The sequence below is a fragment of the Mustela putorius genome, unplaced genomic scaffold (assembly GCF_011764305.1).
Source record: "Mustela putorius furo isolate JIRA1106 unplaced genomic scaffold, ASM1176430v1.1 tig00000461_pilon_pilon_pilon, whole genome shotgun sequence".
In the NCBI taxonomy this organism is placed as follows: domain Eukaryota; kingdom Metazoa; phylum Chordata; class Mammalia; order Carnivora; family Mustelidae; genus Mustela; species Mustela putorius.
In genome coordinates, this window is record NW_025421390.1 from 1,421,767 (window position 1) to 1,446,407 (window position 24,641).

General features: G+C 37.8%; 1 protein-coding gene and 1 pseudogene across 3 annotated transcripts in view; both read right to left on the bottom strand.

The window, feature by feature from the left end:
• Positions 1-24,641, bottom strand: part of FAM124A (family with sequence similarity 124 member A) — a 112,770-nt gene that overhangs the window by 15,315 nt on the left and 72,814 nt on the right. The window lies entirely within an intron of this gene.
• On the bottom strand, positions 2,617-8,615 carry LOC106003977 (annotated as a pseudogene).

The following is a 24,641-nucleotide window of genomic DNA, read 5'->3' on the forward strand; positions in this document are numbered from 1 at the left end:
CCAGCAGCATGGAATGTCTTTCCATTTGTTCATGTCATCTTCAACTACTTTTGATCAATGTTTTATAGTTTTTAGAGTATAGGACTTTCACCTCCTTGGACAAGTTTATTCTTATTAACTCCTTAGGTTAATAAGTTTATTCTAATTAACTCCTCTTTAAGTGTTTGGTAGATTTGGTAGATTCACAGGTGAATCCATCTGGTACTAGACTTTTGTTTGTTGGGAGTTTTTTCATCAACAATTTAATTTTGTTACTATTAATTGGTCTTTTCAGATTTGCTGATTTTACCTAATTCAGTTTTGGAAGGTGGATACATTTCTGGAAACCTACTATTTCTCCTGGGTTGTCTCCCAGTTTGTTGGTTTTTTTTTTTTTTTTTTTTTTTTTTGGTGGTAGTCTCCTATAACCTTTTGTATTTCTGTGGTGTTGATTTTCTTTTTTAAAGATTTTATTTATTTATTTGACAGAGATCACAAGCAGGCAGAGAGGCAGGCAGAGAGAGAGGGGGAAGCAGGCTCCCCACTCAGCAGAGAGCCTGATGTGGGGCTCCATCCCAGGACCCTGAGATCATGACCTGAGCCAAAGGCAGAGGCTTTAACCCACTGAACCACGCACAGGCACTCCTGTGGTGTTGATTTTTACTTCTCTTTTATTTCTGATTTTATTTGGGACCTTTCACTTTTTTTTTTTTTTCTTTTGAGTCTGGCTAAAGGCTTACTTTATTTACATTTTAAGGAACCAGCTCTTGGTTTCATTGATCTTTTCTTTTTTTTTTTTTTTTTTCAGTTCCTATTCACTTATTTCTGCTCTGGTCTTTATAATTTCCTTCTTTCTACTAACCTTGGGGTTTGTTGTTTTTCTTCTTCCCTTGGTTGTAAAGTTAGATAGTTTGAGATTTTTTTTCTATTATGTTCAATTAGCTAACATATAGTACATCATTAGTTTTTGATGAGATTTTTCTTATTTCTTGAGGTAGGCTTGATTACTTTATATTTCTCTCTTAGACATGCCATCACTGTGTCCCAAAGATTTTATAGCATTGTGTTTTCATGTATTTTTTGACTTCCTTTTTGATTTCTTCATTGACCCATTCATTGGTTGTTTAGTAGCATGTTTAACTTCCACATGTTTGTGTTTTTTCCCAGTTTCCTTTTTTAAAGATTTTATTTATTTGAGAGAGAGATTGCAAACACTCAAGTTGGGGGAGAGGCAGAAGGAGAGGGAAAAGCAGACTCCCTGCTGAGCAGGGAGCCTGATGCAGGACTCCATCCCAGGACCTAGAGATCACAACCTGAGCTGAAGGCAGACACTTAACTGACTAAGCCACCCAAGCACCCCTCCAAGGTTTTTTTTTTTTTTTTTTTTTTTTAATTCTTGTGATTGATTTCTATTTTCATACTATTATGGCTGAAAAAGATGCCTGACAGCATGTTTTCATTGATTTATTGAAACTTGTTTGGTGGCTTAGAATATGATCCTGGAGAATGTTCCATGTGCACTTGGATGTTACTCTACTGTTTTTAGATGTGGTGTTCTGTATATATCTGTTAAGTCCATTTGGTCTAATGTGTCATTCAAAGACATTGTTTCCTTATTTTCTGCCTGTATGATCGATCCACTGATATACATGGAGTGGTAAAGTCCCTACTATTATTGTGTTTCTGTCAGTTTTTTTCTTTATGTCTGTTAAAAGATACTTTATATATTTAGGTGCTCCAGTGTTGGCTATATAGATATTTATAATTGTTATATCCTCTTGTTGAAATTGGTCCCTTTATAATTATGTAATGACCTTCTTTATCTTTTGTTACAGTGTTTGTTTTTTGACATTCTTAACCCATTTTATTACATTGGTTGGAATGCTCTAAATCCATGAAAGCCTTTAAGAAAATCTTCAATTCCCAACCCTTTAAAAAAGTATGTTGATCCCCCCCACCCCCAACCAAAAAAGAGAAAAAGAAAAAGAAGAAAAAGTAGAGAACTAAGGATCTGGACAGATACAGCGTGCCTTAGTTCCTCTCATATCCCCAACTGCTATCTGTGATGAAGAATTCTCAGAAAGCAGACGTTTTAAGAATTCATATATGATCTCACCAGTGTAAAAAACAAGAACAACACTGATCTGGTGCCTCAGGTCATGCTTTGCAGACCAGTTTTTTAAAAATTCCTAAGGTGTGATTACAGATTTCACATGCATTTGTGAGTTTTGTAAACAGTATGTTAATATCCCACGAGTCAAGCTAAAGGTTTTCTAAATACTGTGTGGCACTAGAAACTTCATGTTGTTATCAAGTCAGTATCAGTATTAAGTGGATGGATTCTACAATGAATTATCATAGACATTTACTGAAAACAATATAAATCTGGCCCAGAAAGACCAGAACAGAAATATGCAATTTTCTTGATTTAAGATGGTCAAGTGTTTTTTTGTTTTTTAAAAAAAGGCTCTATACACTGTTTAAGACAAGTATGTATAAGAAGCTTTTGTGTGTGTGCTGACTTTATCATGACAACTCTAGCTGATTCTTTATGAAGGATTAGGGATACACATCTTCAGCAGTACACAAGAGAAATAAACTCTCTTGTTTATGAAAGGCAATTTCTTGGGTTTAGGGAGGACTGTACTCTGGGAAGTACTTCAGGGGAATGGACAGTAATTCTAGGATTATAGCCAGGAAGTACTGGAAGACTTCAGGAGATGCTTCAGCTTCTTCTAGATTTTAATGTTGAATAAGCCACTGAAGTGTGATATCTATGTTTTCCTTTTCTTTGCAAGAAATTGAGTAGCAGCAAATTCCTCTGTCCTGAATAACAGATAGGTTCATTTTTTTCAGTTTGTTGTTTCTCATCCAAGGTCTTAGGAAGCTCTCTCTTGCTTCCAAGTACTAGCACTAGAATTCCTTGTAACAGTGGCTTATCTAGAAGATGATGTAGTTCATTTTGAGAGTCTTCTATCTTTTCACGATCAGCAGCATCTGTCATGTAAACAATGGCATTGACTCCCCTGCAGTACTGTTCTCACATGCTCCGGAACTGGGGTTGTCCTCCTATGTCCCAAATCTTTCTTGTGATGTTACCTTTAGTTACTTTCCCCATGTTAAAGCCCACTGTGGGTATCCTATCCTCACTGAACTGACCTGATGTGCTGACATGGATGAAGATGGTCTTGCCCGAGTACTGCAGCCCCACCAGCGTCAGTGCCATCTCCTCCTTCCAGAAGAGCGAGCAAAACCAGTCCAGCAGGTGGGAGATGAGTGCCAACATGATGGCCGGCGGGAGGGAGAATGGACGGGCGGGCGGGAGGACAGTAGCAGCGTCGGCTCCCACAAGAGCGGGCCTCAGTCCTGAGGCCTCAATGGCTCCTCGGGGCCGTGGCACACCACTGGCCTTGTTTTAATGTCTATTATGTCTGATACAAGCATTGCTACCCTGGTTTCTTTGCTGCTATTTGAATGGAATATCTTTTTCCATCCTTTCCCTTTTAGTCTTCAGGTGGCTGTAGATCTGAAATGAGTCTCTTGTAGGTAGCCTACAGATGGGTCTTTTTTTGCTTTAATCTATTCTTTCACCCTATGTTTTTTGATTGGAGCATTTAGACTATTTACATTTAAAGTAATTACTGATATGTATGTTATTACCGTTTTCATTGTCTTCTGGTTGTTTTTGTTGTCTTTCTCTGTTCCTTTCTCCTCTTGGTTTCTTTCCTTGTGATTGGTGACTTCCTGCAGTGTTATGATTGGGTTTCTCTTGTGTGTGTGTGTATGTATTATAGGTTTTTGATTTATGGTTACTGCGAGCTTCATATATATTATCCTAAGTATACACTAGTCTATATCAATTGGATGGTCCCTTAAGTTTGAGCACATTCTAAAAGAATTTTTTTACTCTCTCCACCCTTTTTCATGTATATGTTGTTATATTTTATACTTTCCTTCTAATTATGGCCTTTCCTTTTCCACTTAAAGAAATCCCTTTAACATTTTAAGTCTTGTTTAGTAGTGATAAACTCCTTTAACTTTTGTTAATCTGGGAAACTCATGCTCTCTCCAATTCGGAATGATAACTATGCCAGGTAGAATATTTTTGGTTGTACGTTTTTATCCTTTTAGCACTTTTCAAGCCAGAAGGGAATAACATGATACATTCAGTTTCTGCTGAAGAGTCAGCTAATGGCCTTATAGGGTCTCCCTTTTGCTTCTTTCTTGCAACTCTTCAACTTTTGGCATTTTTATTATTATATGTCATGGCGTGGAACACTTTGCGTTCATCTTGTTCATCTCTAGTATTTCTTCAGGTAAGTTTTCTACACCTTTCTCTCTTAATCTTCTGGGACCCTCTATAAATTGAATGTTAGTTTGCTTGACATCCAAGAAATCCCTTAATCTATCTACACTTTTAAAAATTCTCTTCTCTTTTTGGTGTTCAGCTTGGGTGCTTTCTGTTACCCTTCCAGATCACTAATCCATTCCCACTCTTCTGCATCTGCTAATCTACTATTGATTTCCTCCAGTGTATTTTTCTTTCAGTTATTGTATTTTTTTTTCAGTTATTGTATTCTTCAACTTGGTTTCTATCTCTTTGTTGAAGTTATCATTGAGTTTTTCCCCTTCTCCCTCCAGTCCTACAAGCATCTTTATGTATCCCTACTTTAAACTCTTTTTTTAAAAGATTTTATTTTTATTTATTTGAGAGACAGAGATCACAAGTAGGTACTTTAAACTCTTTATGAGGCATATTGTTTACCTCCATTTAATTTTCTGAGATTCTTTTTTTTTTTTTTTTTTTAAATTTGAAACCTGTTCTTTAGTCTCCTCATATTGCTTGACTTGCTGGATCTGTTTCCATGAATTAGGTAGGACAGCTATTTCAAAACTCAAAGGAATGGTCTTGTGTATAGTCATTCCCTATGTAGACTGTGTGGGCCTGGTAACTTTGGCTGGAGCTGTGGCTTGTGTGGGCTGGGTTCCCAGGGTGCTCTGTGGTGGTGCTGTGGTGGTGAAGTGGGTGCAAACCAAGATGTCCTGAGGCTTTCCACATGGAGGGTGCCCGGTAGGTTCCCTGCTCTGAATCTGAGATATGGTACAGGCTGGGGGATCCTGGGGTGCTCTGGCACTGTGGCTAGAACTGAGGCAAGCATGAGCACGTTCCAGAGCACTCTGTGCTGGGGGTACCTTAGCAAGCCATCTGAAGCTGAAATGGTATGAGTCTGGAGTATTCCAGGTTGCTTGTGCTACCTTCCTGCAATGACTGGAGATGTAGTAAGTGCTGCGCAGGGGTATCCTGGTGTAAGCAGCACTGTACTGATGCCATCTTGGTGGGACAGCTGGGTGTGGGTTAGGAGCCTGGAAGTCACTGAGGTAGACAGGCTGTCTGGGGCACCTGAACCCTGTTTCTACCCATACTGTCAAGCTTGGGGGTGGGGAATTTAAACCATAGTGCTTGTCCACTTCTTAGACCCAGAGAGTCTCAGCAGCTCCCTCACATTCTGGCTGGTGTCTAGGGCTTGTTCCTTTATATTCTAGTTGCTCTGCTAATCTGTAGTCTTTTTTCTTCCTGTGCCCTTGGACAGAAGACTCTGCTCATAGCCTCTTTGTGAACTCAAGTGGGAGAGGTAGTACATTATCAAGGGTGGGGTTCCCATCATACCTCCATCTCTCTTGATGTTCTTGGTCTTTTGTTATATAGAAGCTGTTCATCCAGTCTTCAGTTGTTCAGAAGGAACTGCTTCATAAATAGTGCAGATTTGGTGTGCCCATAGAGGAAGGTGATTTCAGGGTCTTCCTACATTGCCATCATGGATCAACCCCCCTACCCCACTTTGATGTGGGTGTTTTGGGGTTTCCTTCAGAAGAATTTTTTTTTTTCATATGTAGCTGTAGATTCAGTGTGTCCATGGAAGGAGGTGAATTTGGGATACTCCTATGTCACCATCTCAAACTGAAAGTCCATTTTTTTTAATGGACCTTAGAAATAAGGACAATTTAGAGGAAAAATGCAAGTTTCATAGTAAGGTAAAACCTGTGCACATTTGGTGAAAACAGTGACATTTCTAGATAGGACACTTGAAAATTGTCAGAATGGTTTAAGCAAAGACTTGCTTAACCACTCATCTGTTCATTTCTTATAGAATGACACACCAGGATAATGCAGAATATAAGAAAAGTACTTATTCTCCAGAACTGGCAAAATGGCAGCAAAGTGATAAACATCCATCTAACCTCCTGCTACCTGTTACATAGCCTCACTAACTTCACTCCAATGCACTGATCTGAACAATCTTGATAAGTACAAATCTGACCATGTCCCCCGGCAGAACAGACCCATTAGCAAGCTCTGCAATACTCTACTCCTTCAGCCTTGTATCTTTCTGGAATTGTAATCTATGTGGTTCAGCTGTTTGGAACTGACATTTTCCCCCAAAACATCAGGTTGGCTTTTATCTCCATGACTTCATGTTCTTCTAAATGCTTATCTGCTTAGAGGACACCTGCCTATCTTCAGAGACCAAACTCAAGGCGATGTTGTGAACCCTCATCTGGCCACCTGCCCTCCTTTGTGAACAATGTGCACTTACTTTTCTTGGGCGTATATTTATGTGGAATTGCTGGGGCACAAGGCAAGTTATTTTTAAGCTTTATAAGATTATATCAATGTATAATTCTACCAGGAATTTGTGTTTTAGTTGCTTCACATCCCCATTAACATTTGGTTTTACTGTTCTTTAAAATTTTTGCGATTCTGGTAGGTAATGATGGGTGGTGGGAAACTGGCATTTCCCAGATGACTGATTATATTGAGTACCTTCTTATATTTTTAATGGCCACTTGGATATCCGCTTTAGTGAAGTGCCTATTCTTTATATATATATTCATATTACAAATATCAACATTCATCTTTTAAGGCTGGTACTTACAGTGCTGCATTTTAAGAAATTATTGCTACCCATCTAGCAGCTATTCTGAATCACAGGGTGGGGGACCAAACAGAAAAAAACTTGGAACCCTGAGAACTGTGGGCTGCCATATATGAGAGAGAGAACTAAGCTTGTATCTAATAAAGCCACTATTTGTCCTTTCATGAACCTGACCTTACAGATTACCAAAACATAGAAATTTTGCAGAAATGTACATTGAATAGTTAGAGGAACTGGGTTAACTGCAAAATCTTTACTTGCTGGTGTAAGGCTTTTAGCACCCCGGCTGAATGACTTCTAATACCCGCCCAAATGTTCATATTGGCACATATAAGCACACAACAAATTCCTACCAAATGAAGGAATACAAAAATACATGTCAGGTAAAAATACATCTCTTCTAAAAGTGCTTATTATCAAGGGAATATTAAGTATGTACAAATATCTGTAAACCACAAATGGTTTTTATAGGGAAAAATCATAAGGACCGTGATATTTTGAGAAAGTGGCAGCAACATCTATGGTAAAAAGAAAATTTTCAAGTCAAGAAATGCCTTAGGGACCACCTTGTTCAATAGCAGTACTAGCTCTTGGGAAAGTGGGATAAGTATCACAGAAGATGCTAGATAGAAAGGGACTATGACCCCCTGGAACTGTTAGTTCTGATTGACCTGGTGTATATTCAAAAAGCTATCCATTTGAGGATCAACAGACAAGATCATAGATCCGAGAAATAACTTTAATGAGAGAATCTATAAATCTAAAAATTCATGAAAGGAGCATATCATGCCCAATTTAAATTCTTCCCTAAGTTCTATGTTCTTCCCTGATTATTTTTCAGTATGACTTATGCATTACTATACCATTGTCTAAAAAATAAAAGGGTAGACTAAACTGATTTTTGCATTAACAAAGGGTTGTTACAATTTGATAAAGTGTCACTGATGTAAGGAATTTCGGAAGAGAAATATTCCTTATCATACTTCAATGAACAGATCTTAGAAGCAGCTGACTGAAATAATAAGTATCAACTTAAGCAAAAATCCCATTTTTGAAATTAGAATGAAAAAGCGTGAAAAAATCCTACTTGCACTTTGGAGCAAGATAAAAAAAAAAATATCTTTTTGGGACTTCCAAAATAAGGATAAGAGAGGGAGAAAGGAAGAGGAAACTTAAATGGCTGAAATTCCCCCAAACTGGGGAGGCATATGGCCATCCAGCACAGGAAGCTCAAAGATCAATTTTCACCAAGACACCTCATAATCAACCTCTGAAAAATCAAAAACAAAGAAACTTTAAACCAGCAAGAGGTAAAAGAACCATTACATACAAAGAAATCCCCACAAGGCTTTTGGCAGAAACCTTACAAGTGAGGAGAGAGTGGGGTGATATATTCAAAGTGTTCAAAGAAAAAAAAAATCCTCAGATACACAAATGATAAGGAGAAAGAACTAGAGCAAAGCACTACAAAAAATGACAGCAAGAAAGGAACTATAAAACAACCAGAAAGCAATGAACAAAATGGCTATAGCACATCCTTATTTATCAATAATTATTTTAAAAGGACAAAATTCTCCAATTAAGGGACAGTGGGGGGAAAAATCCATCTGTATGCTGTCTACATAGGATTCACTTAAGCAGTAAGGACACTCATAGGCTGAACGTAAAGGGATGGAAAAAGACATTGCAAGCAAATGGAAACCGAAAGAGCAGAGGTAATTAAATGAGACAAAATAAACATTATGTCAAAAATTATAACAAGAGACAAAGAATGTAATTATCTAATGATAAAGAGGTCATTATCAGGAAGATATACAATTCTATCTATGCACCCAATATGGGAGCACCTAAAAAAACTAATTGTTAACAGATCTGAAGGGAGAAATAAACAGCAATGCAATAATAGTGGAGGACTTCACTATGCTACTTCAACAATAGATAAACCAGACAAAAAATCAATAGGGAAATGGATTTGATAACCAAATCAAATTTGGTTTGGTTATCAAATCCATTTCCCTTAGACCAGACATAGTAGACATATAGAGAACATTCTACCCAACAGCAGCAGAAGACATATTCTTCTCAAGTGCACACAAAACATTTTTTAGGATAGATCACATGATAGGTCACAAAAAATTACTTACCAAACTTAAGAGTAAATGATACCAACTATCTTTTCTGACCATAATGGTATAAAACTAGAAAACAGTAGTAGGAGGGAAGATGGAAAATTCACAATTGTGGAGATTAACATATGCATGAAAAACCAATTGGTCAAAAAAGAAACCAAAAAGGAAGTAAAAAAAAAAAAAAATATATATATATATATATATATATATATACACACAACTGAAAATGGAAATACAACATAGCAAAACTTCTCGGATGCAGCAAGAGCTGTACTAAAAGTTCAGAGCAATAAATGCCCACATCAAGAAATGAAAAAGATCTCAACCAATCTCCCTCTAACCTCAAGAACTGGAAAAACAACAAGCTAACACCAAAAGCAGAAGGAAAGAAAGATCAGGGCAGAAATAAATGAAACAGTGACTGAAAAGTTAATAGGAAAAAATCAATGAAACCAAGAGTAGTTTTTGTAAGATAAATAAAATTGACAAACCTTTGGCTAGACTCACCACAGAAAGAACTCAAAACAAGTGAAAGAAGAGGTGTTAAAATTGATATATTACTAGAAATATCCAATCTACCATGATTGAATCATGAAGAAATTACTGGCAAAGAGACTGGAGATTTTTGATTAGTGATTCAAATAAAAAAGTCTGGAACCAGATGGCTTCACTAGTAAATTCTACAGAACATCTGAGGAAGACTTAAACTCTTTCAGAAAAGAGGAGAGGAGGGAACACTTCCAAACTCATTTTATGAGGCCAGTATTACCCTGATACTAAATCAGATAAGGGCACTAGAAGAAAAGAAAATCATAGACCAGTATCCCTAATGAACATGGATAAAATATTCCTCAAAACTGATTTCAACAATACTTGAAAGAGTCATAAACCACGATCAAAGAGGAAGAGATGGCTGATTTGGGGTTCAAAGGCTGTATGTATATGTTAGAATAAAAGTTTATTTACAAAAATAGGTAGCAGGCCAAATTTGGCCTATGGTTCTGCTTTGCTGAATCCTGTCAAAAAAGCATTTCATACAGACTTTTAAGCCAATTATCCAATTTTACCAGCCCCTCACCAAAGCCAGAAATACTGCATGCACTCTGGTTCATCTCCCTTGGTCATCTTCCTCCTGCCTCCTTCCTCAAGGCAAGACTGGGTCTGAAACATCAAGTCTTGGCCATTCAGTGGCTCAGAATGATAAAAACAGGAGACTATTTAGGCAGGTAGGGAGTACAGTTAGTGGACCCTTGATCTTGTAGGGAACAGAGGGGCTGTGTTGTCCCCTATTGACCTGACATGGCCCCAGTGCTCCTCTATGGAGATGGCAGTGGAAGGAATTCCAGTCCTGCTGAACTGGGGCACCCAGGATCCCTTGAAGAGGGAAATGGCTGGTCTCACAGTTGGAGTTTCTCTGAACTTAAAGTGTGGGGTACTTCTTTGTTTCTCTTTGTTTTTCTTCTTTGTATTTGGCCTGGACTCTAATCAACAATTCAGGGATAATTCTGTGTTATTCATAGATATTATTATGTGTTATTCATGGATGACTCTGTGCTCCTCACCACTTTCTAACATAAATCAGTAAGAAGGAATGATCAAAAGTGAAAGGCAGTGGTATTTCAAGTCTGACTTAGTTGCCCATATCTGACAAGGAACTACACCTAAAATAAGGCAACACGGAGTCATGTCTACAAACCATCTTCAAAACCTCCCAGTGGACTTGGCAATATATATTATTGCCAGACTACTGCTGGTCATGTTGGTTCTTTCCTGGCCATTCTCAACTTTGCAACTGCCACACCCCCCCTCCAACCACCACCATCAGGATCACTGAATACATGTGTTTTCCAGTACAGATTAAAAAAAAAAATACACTTATTTGACAGAATAGTCCTCAAAACCCAGGCTGTCTTAAAATCATGCTGAAAGCAACAAAAATGAAAGCAGAATTTATTGTATAATACAATAGGTCAGTTTATAACCTTGCAGCTCATAAGAATTACTTGGGAAGCTTTAAAAAAATATCCCACTCTAGAGCAACTGAAACAATCTCTGGTGTGGGAATCAGTTGAAAAACTTCCAAGTTGATTTTATTATGAACCCAGATGAGGGCCTACTGTTTTAGGCCAATTTCCTGATCTACTCTTATGCCTAGCTTTATGTTTCCTATGCCTGGGACTCATACTTAATTTTATGGCTGCCGAAAGTATGTATTTTCAGGATTCTGTGCTTTTCTATACACTAACAATGTAACTGTAGAAAGAGAAATTAAGGGATCAATTCCATTTGCAATCGCAACAAAAACCATAAAATACCTAGGAATAAACCTAACCAAAGAGGTAAAGGATCCATTCTCTAGAAACTATAGAACACTTATGAAAGAAATTGAGGAAGGCACAAAAAGATGGAAAAACAGTCCATGATCATAGATTGGAAGAAAAACATTGTTAAAATGTCTATCCTGCTCAGGGAAATTTACACTTTCAATGCCACCCCTATTAAAATACTATTGGCATTCTTCAAGGAGCTAGATCAAACAACCCTAAAATTTTTATGGAACCATAAAGGCCCTGAATCACCAAGGGAAGGTTGAAAAAGAAAATCAAAGCTGGGGACATCATGTTGCCTGACTTCAAACTATACTACAAAGCTGTGATCACCAAGACAGCATGGTATCAGCACAAAAACAGACACACAGACTAATGGAACAGAAGAAAGACTCCAGAAATGGACCCTCAATTCTATGGTCAACTAATCTTTGACAAATCAGGAAAAAATATCCAATGGAAAAAAACTGTCTCTTCCATAAATGGTGCTGGGAAAAATGAACAGCTACATATAGAAGAATGAAACTGGACCATTCCCTTTCACCACACACAAAGATAAACTCAAAATGAATGAAAGATCTCAATGTGAGACAGGGATCCATCAAATTCCTAGAGGAGAACATAGGAAGTAACCTCTTTGACACTGGGCACAGAAACTTCTCTCAAAACACTTCTCCAAAGGCAAGGGAAACAAAAGCAAAAATGAACTTCTGGGATTTCATCAAGATAAAAAGCTTCTACACGACAAAGGAAATAGTCAACAAAACTAAGAGACAACCCAATGAATGGGAGAAGATATTTGCAAATAACACTACAGACAAAGGGCTGATATCCAGGATCTATAAAGAACTTCTTAAACTCAACACTCAAAAAACAAACAACCCAGTCAAAAAATGGGCAGAAGACATGAGTGGATATTTCTCTAAAGGAGACATACAAATGACTAGCAGACACATGAAAAATGCTCCACATCACTTGGCAAAATCAAAACCACACTGAGATACCACGTTACACAGGAAATAATTAAAAAAAACAGGAAATAATTAAAGTTGGCAAGGATGCAGAGAAAGGGAAACTCTCTCACACTCTTGGTGGGAATGCAGACTGGTACAGCCACTCTGGAAAACAGTATGAAGGTTCAAGATGTTAAAAATAGGGCTTCCCTACAACCCAGCAATTGCTCTACTACGTGTTTACCCCAAAGATACAGATGTAGTGAAAAGAAGGGGCACAAGCCCCTCAAAGTTCATAGCAGCAATGTCCATAATAGCCAAACTGTGGAAGGAGCCAAGATGCCCTTCAGCAGATGAATGGATACGGAAGATGTGGAACATATATACAATGGACTATTACTCAGCCATCAGAAAGGATAAATACCCACCATTTGCATCAACATGGAATGAACTGGAGAAGATTATGCTAAGTAAAGTAAGTCAAACAGAGAAAGACAATTATTGTATGGATTCACTCATATGAGAAACGTAAGCAATAGTATGGAGGACCATAAGGGAAGGCAGGGAAATCTGAATGGGGAGAAATCAGAGAGGGAGATGAGCCACGGGGCACTATGGACGCTGTTTCTCAGTGTTTCAGAGAGGAGGAGTGGGGAGGGGTAACAGGGTGATGGGTATCCTGGAGGGCACCTGTTATGATGAGCACTGTGTGTTATATATAACTAAAGAATCTTTGAATACTACATCAAAAACTAATGATGTACTATACAGTGGCTAACTGAACATAATAAAAAAAATTTTAAAAACCCTTTTCTTTTGCTGAACAGTTGATAGAGTAGGAGGACCCTAAGCTCACCTTGTCCACGTTCACAATTAGATAACACTCACATCAATGTAAGTAACTTAGAAAATGACCTGAAGACTGGCAGAAGGAACCCCACAAATAAATGTAAAGAAGAGGCCACACTGAGGAGGGTAGGAAGGGTAGGAGACACACTGGGGAGCTAACTGAACTATATGGTCTATGAGAGGGAGAGACCCATGGACTCAAACTGGAGAAACTGCTTATCACACCAGTGAGCCTGTGCCGGGAGGATGAAGATCCGTAACATTTGGCTTTAAAAACAAGAAGGGCTGAATTTCATGAGTTCTTACAATCAGCAAGACTTAAAAACTGGAATTTTAAAAATCAGCAGGCTCAGCTATGGGAGAGCTGGTAGGGCAAGAGGAAATAGCACAAAAAACACCCTGTGGAGATACAGCATAGAAGCAGCAGTTTGAAAAACACCTGGGGTATACAAGAGTGAGGGTCATTTACTAATTTCAGAGCCTGTCCTAGAGGGTCAGAGATCACTGGGAGATTCTTCCAGAACAATGGAGCTGGAAGGTACCCTTTTCCTCCTCTGCCCACCCCCCCAACATAAACAAATGGCTACCTCAGGAACCAGTGTGGCACTAACACTTGCCACCTAACTTGCTAACACCACACTTTCTTCTTTACTCCCTATACTTCAATGGATCTGCCCGCCCTAGACAGCCCTGCTTCAGTCCCAGTGCTGTAGGTTTCTCTCCTGGAGACCAGTGCAAACCTTCCTAACACTGTGTATCCTGCCATCGCACATGCTGAAGATTCGTCCTCTTCCATAGACTCCTAGTTGCAGTCTATCCACAGCAGTGCTCCAGGCTTATCTACTTAGCAAGCCTGAAAGCCGTCCTGATAGAGGCTAGCACCAATCCCAAGTGACTCCTACCCCAAGGAGAGGGAAAGATTATCACACACATCAGCCAGACTGTGGCTCCAGCAGTGGGTGGAAGGGCAGATAGCTGGTCTGACTATAGGCCCCACTCACCAACAAAAGCTTCTCAAGGGACAACACAAGGAAAGTACCCTGCAGTTTGGTGCTGCTTCATTTCTGGCAAATGCCTGTTCTGACTTGTCAAAGGTGGCCCCAAGCTGGCCCACTAACACAGGAACCAACCCCTGCCCCCAACAGGCAAAGAGAGCCATTACAGATGACTGAAGATTAAAATGCCTCAGCCACAAGAGGAGGGCACAGGCAACACACAGAGGGGAGAGCACTGAAGCACCAGGTTCTAGGGAACAAAGGACATTGCACCGCAGGGCAACAGAGGACCATCGCAGGCCACTACTTTCAGGAGTGGGAGTTGTAGCTCACTTTACTAACACACAGAAACAGACACAGAGTCAGACAAAATGAGGAGACACAGAAATATGTCCCAAATGAAAGAAAACAAAATCATAGCAAGAGACCTAAATAAAATGAAGCTAAGTAATATGCCTGACAGAGAATTTAAGGTAATGATCATAAAGATACTCACTGGACTTGAGAAAAGTGGAGGACATCAGTGAGACCCTTAACAAAGACATAAAAAAACACATTAGATGGGATAAATAGACTAAAGCAAGTAGGAGAATGAATCAGTGAACCAGAGGACAGAGTATCTGAAAGTCACCAAGCTGAGCAGATGACAGAAAAAAAAAGTTGAAGGAATTCATGACCACTAAATCAGTCCTACAAAAAATGTTAAAGGGAAAAAAAAATGTTAAAGGGAACTTTTTGAGTGAAAGCAAAGACCGTAAATAAGAGTAAGAAAAGCAGGAAGAACACAATCAGTAAAAATAAGTAAATCGTAAAAAGTGAGTCAAGGGACTCACAAAATAAAAAGATGTAAAGTATGATACCATATACCTAAAAGGGAGTGGGGTGGGGGAGAGAGGTAAAGAATGGGTTGAAATTTAAACCACCATCAACTTCTGCTATATGCAGATGATGTTATATACAAACATAATGGTAACCACAAATCAAAAACCAGTAATAGCTATGCAAAAAATAAAGAGAAAGTAATCCAAATATGTCAATAAAAAGCCAACTAATCATGAGAGAGGAGAGAAAGGTAAGAAAGGAACAAAGAACTACAAAATCAATCATAAAGCAAGTAACAAAATGGTAATAAATACAAAGCTATCAGTAATTACTTTGAATGTAAATGGACTAAACATGCTAATCAAAAGACACAGGGTGACAGAATGGATTAAAAACAAAACAAAACAAGACTCCTCTGTATGTTGCCTGCAAGAGACCCATTTCAGACCTAAAAAGACACCTGCAGATTGAAAGTGAGGGGGTGGATAGGCATTTATCTTGCAAACGGATGTGAAAAGAAAGCCAGGGTATCAATACTTATATTGAACAGAATAGACTGCCAAACAAAGACTAACAAGAAACAAAGAAGGATATTATCATAAAGGAAACAATCCAACAAGAAAATATGACAACTGTAAATATTTATGCACACAACATGGGAGCACCCAAAAACAAAGCAGTTAATAACAAACACAAAGGAAGTAATCCATGATAATATGATAATAGTAGTGGACTTTAACACTCCCTTATATCAATGGACAGATCATCTAAACAGAAAATCAACAAGGAAACAATGGCATTGAATGACATGCTGGACCAAAGGGACATCACAGATATATTCAGAACATTCCATCCCCAAACAGCAGAATACACATTCTTTCAAGTGCATTTGAAACGTTCTCCGAAACTAGATCATATATTAGGCTACAAAATAAGTCTCAACAAATTAAAAAAGATTGAAGTCACACCATATATTTTCTCTGACCACAATGCTATGAAACTAGAAATCAACCACAAGAAAAAATCTGAAAGTAACACAAATACATAGAATTTAAATAACATGCTGTTAAACATGAATGGGTCAACCAAGTACTCTAAGAAGATATAAAAAAAATACATGGAAACAAATGAAAATGAAAACACAATGGTCCAAAATCTTTGGGATGCAGCAAAAACTATTTTAAAGAGGGAAGGTTATAGCAATACATGCCTACCTCAAGAAGTAAGAAAAATCTTAAATAAATAATCTAACTTTACACCTAAGGAGCTAGAAAAAGAACAAAGAAAGCTCAAAACCAGTAGAAAGAAGGAAATAAAAAAATTAGATATCGGTTGAGACCTGATTTGTGACCCAGGATGTGATCTATTCTGGAGAATGTTCCATGTGCACTTGAGATGAATGTGCATCTGTTGCTTTAGGATGAAATGCTCTGAATATACCTGTGAAGTCCATCTGGTCCAGTGTGTCATTTAAAGCCCTAGTTTCCTTGTTTGATCTTCTGCTTAGATGATCTGTCCATTTCAGTGAGGGGGGTGTTAAAGTCCCCTAGTATTATTGTATTATTAACAAGGTGTTTCTTTAAATTTCTTATTAATTTTTATTAATTATATTAATATTAATTATAACAGCAAAATTATAATAAAATTATAATATATTAATATTATAAATATTTATTATATTATGCCCAATTATTTATTAATTAGGCATAAATATTTACAGTTGTTAGATCTTCTTGTTGGATAGCCCCTTTAATTATGATATACTGTTCCTCTTCATCTTTTATTACAGTCTTTGGCTTAATCTAATTTGTGTGATATAAGGATTGCTTCCCCAGCTTTCTTTTGATGTCCATTAGCATTATAAATGGTTTTAAACCCCTTCCAGTCTGGAGGTGTTTTGGGGTCTAAAATGAGTCTTTTATAGGCACATATTGGTAGGTGTTGTTTTATCATCCAATCTGATACTCTATGTCTTTTGATTGGCCCATTTAATCCATTTACATTCAGAGTAATTATTGAAAGATATGAATTTAGGAACATGACCGGGCTGTCCACCTCACCACTGTTGTTCAACATAGTACTGGAAGTATTTGTCTCAGCAATCAGAAAACAAAAAGAAATAAAAGGCATCCCAATCAGCAAAGAAGTAGTCAAATTCTTACCTCTGACTCTTTGGAGATGACATGACACTCTGTGGAAAACCCAAAAGGCTCCACCCCAAAACTGCTAGAACTCATATAGGAATTCATTGGCAGGGTATAAAATCAATGCACAGAAATCAGTTGCATTTCTACATGCTAACAATGAGAAAAGAAAGAGAAATTAAGGAATCGATTCCATTTACAAATTCACCAAAAATCACAAAATACCTATGAATAAACCTAACCAAAGAGGTAAAGGGCCTATACTCTGAAAACTATAGAATGCATATGAAAGAAATTGAGGAAGATACAAAGAAACATTTCATGCTTATGGATTTGAAGAACAAATATTGTTAAAATGTCTATGCTACCCAGAGCAATCTATACATTCAGTGCAATCCCTATCAGAATATCATCGACATTTTTCACAGAGGTGGAACAAATAATCCTAAAATTCGTAAGGAACCAGAAAAGACCAGTGATCTAGCCAGAGGAATGTTGAAAAAGAAAACCAAAGCTGGTGACATCACAATTCTGGACTTCAAGCTCTATTGCAAAGGTGTAATCCTCAAGACAGTATGGTATTGGCACAAAAAAAACAGACACACAGATCAATGGAACAGAAAAGAAAACTCAGAAATGGACCCTCAACTCTATGGTCAACTAATCTTTGACAAAGCAGGAAAGAATATGCAATGGAAAAAAGACAGCCTCTTTAACAAATGGTGCTGGGAAAATTGGACAGCCACATATCCAGGAAAATGAAGAATGAAACTATTGTAATTAGACTGGTGCCATCTAGTGAGAGGGGATGCCACTGATGGTGGCATCTAAAACGACTGCCAAAACCCAGGATTGAACCAGGGACCGTTAGATCTTCAGTCTAACACTTTCCCAACTGAGCTGCTTGTGTAAAGAACCTAGATGTCCATCAACAGAAGAATGGATAAATAAGATGTGATATATACATATATATGCAATGGAATACTATGCGGCCATCAAAAAACCAAAATCTTGCCACTTGCAATGACGTGGATGGAACTAGAGGGTATTATGCTAAGAGAAATAAGTCAATCAGAGAAAGACAATTATCATATTATCTCTCTGCTATGAGGAATTTGAGAGGCAGGGTGGGGGCTTGTGGGGGGAAGGGAGGGAAAAATGAAACAAGATGGGACCAGGGAGGGGTACAAACCATAAGAGACTCTTAATCTCAGGAAACAAACTGAGGACTGCTGGAGGGTGGAGGGAGGGAAAGGATGCCTGGGTGATGGACATTGTGGGGGGTATGTACTATGGTGAGTGCTGTGAATTATGTAAGACTGATGATTCACAGACCTGTACCCCTGAAGCAAATAATACAATATATGTTAATAAAAAAAAAAAGAATGAAACTGGACCATTTGCTTACACCGTACACAAAAATAATCTCAAACTGGATGAAAGAACCAAATGTGAGCAGAAATCCATCAAAATCCTAAAGGAGAACACAAGCAGCAACCTCTTCAACCTAGGCTGCAGCAATTTCTTTCTAGATATATCTCCAAAGGCAAGGGAAACAAAGGCAAAAATGAACTATTGTGATTTCATCAAGATAAAAAGCTTTTGCACGGCAAAGGGGACCATTGATAAAATCGAAAGACTCCCTACAGAATAGGGAAGATATTTGCAAATGTCTCATCAGATAAAGGGCCCATATCCAAAAATCTACAAAGAACTTATCAAACTAAACACCCAAAAAACAAACAATCCAGTCACGAAATTGGCAGAAGATATGAACAGACATGTCTCCAAAGAAGACATACAAATGGCCAACAGACACATGAAAAAAATGCTCCACATCACTTGGCAACAGGGAAATACAAATCAAAACCACAATGAGATACCATGTCACACCAGTCAGAATGGCTTAAATTAACAAGTCAGGAAACAACAGATGTTGGCAAGGATGTGGAGAAAGGGGCACCCTCCTACACTGCTGGTGAGAATGCAAGCAAGTATAGCCACTCTGGAAAACAGTATGGAGGTTCCTCAAAAAGTTGAAAGTAGAGCTACCTTATGACCCAACATTTGCACTACTAGGTATTTACCCAAAAGATACAAACATAGGGATGTGAAGAGGCACCTGCCCCCAATGTTCATAGCAGCAATGTCCACAATGGCCAAACTATGGAAAGAGCTAAGATGTCCATTGTCAGATGAATGGATAAAGAAGATATATGTGTACACACACACACACTCACACTGGAATATTACTCATCCATCAAAAAAATGAAACCCTACCATTTGCAATAACATGGATTGAACTAGAGGATATTACATTAAGTGAAATGAGTCAATCAGAGAAAGACAATTATTATATGATTTCACTCATATGTGGATATTAAGAAACAAAACAGGATAGAGATGCCTGGGTGGCTCAGCTGGTTAAATGATTGCCTTTGGCTCAGGTCATGGTCCCAGGATCCTGGGATTGAGTCCCGCATTGGGCTCCTTGCTTAGTGGGGAGCCTGCTTCTCCCTCTGCTTCTGAAGCTCCCCCTACATGTGTTTTTTTTTCTCTCTCTCTGATAAGAAAGAAAGAAAAAAAGAAAGAAAGAAAGAAATATTTTGAAAAAAGAAACAATAGGATCATAAGGGAAAGGAGGGAAAAATAAAGTAAGTTGAGATCAGAGAAGGAGACACCATATTCTTATGGTGTCTTATGTCTCTTAACTATAGGAAACACTGAGGGCTACTGGAGGGAAGGTGAGCAGGGGAATGGGGCAACTGGGTAATAGACATTAGGGAGGCATGTGATAAAATGAGCACTGGGTGTTACATGCAACAGATGAATAACTGAACTCTACCGCTGAAACCAATGATATACCAAATATTAACTAATTGAATTTAAATATGATTTAAAAAAATAAAAAAAAATATTAGAGTAGAAATAAATGAAATAGAAATTTAAAAAAATAGATCAATGACACCAGGAGCTGGTTATTTGCAAAGATCAACAAAATTGATAAACCTTTAGCCATACTTATCACAAAGAGAGAGAGCATGCTCAAGCAAAATCAGAAATGAAAGCCAAGAAATAATAACCAATACCACAGATATACAAAGGATTATAAAAACTATATGCCAACATATTGGACAACCTAGAACAAAATGGATAAACCCCTAAAAACATATAACCTCCTAAAACTGAATCAGGAAGAAAGATGAAATTTGAATTGATTAATACCAGCAAGGAGATTGAATCCATAATAAAAAAACCTCCCAACCAACAAGAGTCCAGAAGCAGATGGATTCACAGGTGAATTCTACCAAACATTAAAAGAAGAGGTCAAACTACTCCAAAAAATAGAAGAGGAAGGAAAACTACCAAGTTCATTCTATGAGGCCAGCATCACCCCGATATCAAACCCAGATAAAGACACTATAAAAAAGAACTATAGGTAAATATCTCTGATGAGCATAGATGCAAATATCATCAACAAAATATTAGCAAACTGAACCCAACAATACATTTAAGGGAATCATTCACAATGATCAAGAAGGATTTATTCCCAGGTTGCTTGGGTGGTTCAATATTTGCAAATCAATCAATGCGATATACCACATCAATAAAGAAAAATATAAAGAACATATGATTGTTTCAAAAGACACAGAAAAAGCATTTGACAAAGTACAACATCCATTCATGATAAAAACTCTCAACAAAATAGATTTAGAGGGAACATACCTCAACATAATAAAGGCCATCTTGGAAAAACCCACAACTAACATTTTATTCAATGGTGGAAAACTGAGAACTTTTCCCCTTAAGGTCCGGAACAAGACAAAGATGTTCACTCCTACCACTTTTATTAAACATAGTACTGAAGTCCTAGGCACAGCAGTTAGACAAGAAACAGGAATCAAAGGCATCCAAATGGTAAGGAAGAAGTAAAACTCACTATTTTCAGATGAAATGATACTATATATAGAAAACCCAAAGGGCTTCACCAAAAAATTGCTAACGCTGATGAATGAAGTCAGTAAGTTCAGGTCACAGGATATAAAATCAATGTATAGAAATCTGTTGCCTCTTATATACTAATAATGAAGCAGCAGAAAGAGAAATCAAGAAAACAATCTCATTTACATTGCATCAAAAAAATACCTAGGAATAAACTTAACTGAGGAGGTGAAACACTTGTACTCGGAAAACTATAGAACACTGATGAAACTGAAGATGACATAAATGGAAAGATATTCCATGCTCATGGATTGAAAGAATAAATATTGTTAAAATGTCCATACTACCCAAAGCAATCTATAGATAGAATGCAATCTCTATCAAAATACCAACAGCATTTTTCACAGAACTAGAATAAACAACCTTAAATTTGTATGGAACCACAAAAGATCCTGAAGAGCCAAAGCAGTCTTGAAAAAGAAAAACAAAGCTGGAAGTGTCACAATTCTCAATTTTGAGATACTACAAAGCTGACATAATCAAAACAGTAAGGTACTAGCTCAAAAAGAGATACATAGAAAACAGAACAGAATAAAAAGCCTAGACCTAAACCCATGATTATATGGACAATTAATCTTTGACACAGGTGGCAAAAATATGCAATGGGAAAAAGTCTCTTCAACAAATGGTATTGGGAATACTTGACAGCTGCATGCAAAAGACTGAAACTAGACCACTTAGTTACACTATGCGCCATTTGTATTCCCGTCCTCCGGAACTCTACGGAAAGCGCTCAGGGAACAAAAGCTCCTGAAAGCAAACCCAAGCGGATTACTCACCCCGGCCCCTGATAAGGGCGGTGCAATTCCGCCTGGGGCAAAGACACTTGAGAATCACTACAACAGGCCCCTCCCCCAGAAGATCAACAAGAAATCCAGCCGAGACCAACTTCACCTACCAAGGAGTGCGGTTTCAATACCAAGGAGAGCAGCAGAATTCCAGAGGAGGAGAAAGCAAAGCACGGAACTCATGGCTTTTTCCCTGTGATTTTTTTTTTTTAGTCTTGCAGTTAATTTAATTTTTTTCTTTTTCATTTTTTGTTTTTTTTCTCGCCTTCTGGTTAAATTTTTTTTAACTTTTACCTTTTTCTTTTTTAATGTTTTTTAACTAGTTTATCTAATATATATATTTTTTCTTTTTTAAATTCTTTTCTTTTCTTTTTTTTTTCTTTTTTCTTTCTTCCTTTTTGAACCTCTTTTTATCCCCTTTCTCCCCCCTCACGATTTGGGATCTCTTCTAATTTGGTTAAAGCATATTTTCCTGGGGTTGTTGCCACCCTTTTAGTATTTTACTTGCTCCTTCATATACTCTTATCTGGACAAAATGACAAGACGGAAAAATTCAACACAAAAAAAAGAACAAGAGGCAGTACCGAAGGCTAGGGACCTAATCAATACAGACATTGGTAATATGTCAGATCTAGAGTTCAGAATGACAATTTTCAAGGTTCTAGCTGGGCTCGAAAAAGGCATGGAAGATATTAGAGAAACCCTCTCGAGAGATATAAAAGCCCTTTCTGGAGAAATAAAAGAACTAAAATCTAACCAAGTTGAAATAAAAAAAGCTATTAATGAGGTGCAATAAAAAATGGAGGCTCTCACTGCTAGGATAAATGAGGCAGAAGAAAGAATTAGTGATATAGAAGACCAAATGATAGAGAATAAAGAAGCTGAGCAAAAGAGGGACAAAAGCTACTGGACCACGAGAGGAGAATTCGAGAGATAAGTGACACCATAAGACGAAACAACATTAGAATAATTGGGATTCCAGAAGAAGAAGAAAGAGAGAGGGGAGCAGAAGGTATACTGGAGAGAATTATTGGGGAGAATTTCCCCAAAATGGCAAAGGGAACGAGCATCAAAATTCAGGAGGTTCAGAGAACGCCCCTCAAAATCAATAAGAATAGGCTCACACCCCGTCACCTAATAGTAAAATTTACAAGTCTCAGTGACAAAGAGAAAATCCTGAAAGCAGCCCGGGAAAAGAAGTCTGTAACATACAATGGTAAAAATATTAGATTGGCAGCTGACTTATCCACAGAGACCTGGCAGGCCAGAAAGAGCTGGCATGATATTTTCAGAGCACTAAACGAGAAAAACATGCAGCCAAGAATGCTATATCCAGCTAGGCTATCATTGAAAATAGAAGGAGAGATTAAAAGCTTCCAGGACAAACAAAAACTGAAAGAATTTGCAAACACCAAACCAGCTCTACAGGAAATATTGAAAGGGGTCCTCTAAGCAAAGAGAGAGCCTACAAGTGGTAGATCAGAAAGGAACAGAGACCATATACAGTAACAGTCACCTTACAGGCAATACAATGGCACTAAATTCATATCTCTCTATAGTTACCCTGAATGTTAATGGGCTAAATGCCCCTGTCAAAAGACACAGGGTATCAGAATGGATAAAAAAACAAAACCCATCTATATGTTGCCTCCAAGAAACTCATTTTAAGCCCGAAGACACCTCCAGATTTAAAGTGAGGGGGTGGAAAAGAATTTAACATGCTAATGGACATCAGAAGAAAGCAGGAGTGGCAATCCTTATATCAGATCAATTAGATTTTAAGCCAAAGACTATAATAAGAGATGAGGAAGGACACTATATCATACTCAAAGGGTCTGTCCAACAAGAAGATTTAACAATTTTAAATATCTATGCCCCCAACGAGGGAGCAGCCAACTATATAAACCAATTAATAACAAAATCAAAGAAACACATCAACAATAATACAATAATAGTAGGGGACTTTAACACTTCCCTCACTGAAATGGACAGATCATCCAAGCAAAAGATCAACAAGGAAATAAAGGCCTTAAACGACACACTGGACCAGATGGACATCACAGATATATTCAGAACATTTCATCCCAAAGCAACAGAATACACATTCTTCTCTAGTGCACATGGAACATTCTCCAGAATAGATCACATCCTCGGTCCTAAATCAGGACTCAACCGGTATCAAAAGATTGGGATCATTCCCTGCATATTTTCAGACCACAATGCTCTAAAGCTAGAACTCAACCACAAAAGGAAGTTTGGAAAGAACCCAAATACATGGAGACTAAACAGCATCCTTCTAAAGAATGAATGGGTCAACTGGGAAATCAAAGAAGAATTGAAAAAAATCATGGAAACAAATGATAATGAAAATACAACGGTTCAAAATCTGTGGGACACAACAAAGGCAGTCCTGAGAGGAAAATATATAGCGGTACAAGCCTTTCTCAAGAAACAAGAAAGGTCTCAGGTACACAACCTAACCCTACACATAAAGGAGCTGGAGAAAGAATAAGAAAGAAACCCTAAGCCCAGCAGGAGAAGAGAAATCATAAAGATCAGAGCAGAAATCAATGAAATAGAAACCAAAAAAACAATAGAACAAATCAACGAAACTAGGAGCTGGTTCTTTGAAAGAATTAATAAAATTGATAAACCCCTGGCCAGACTTATCAAAAAGAAAAGAGAAAGGACCCAAATAAATAAAATCATGAATGAAAG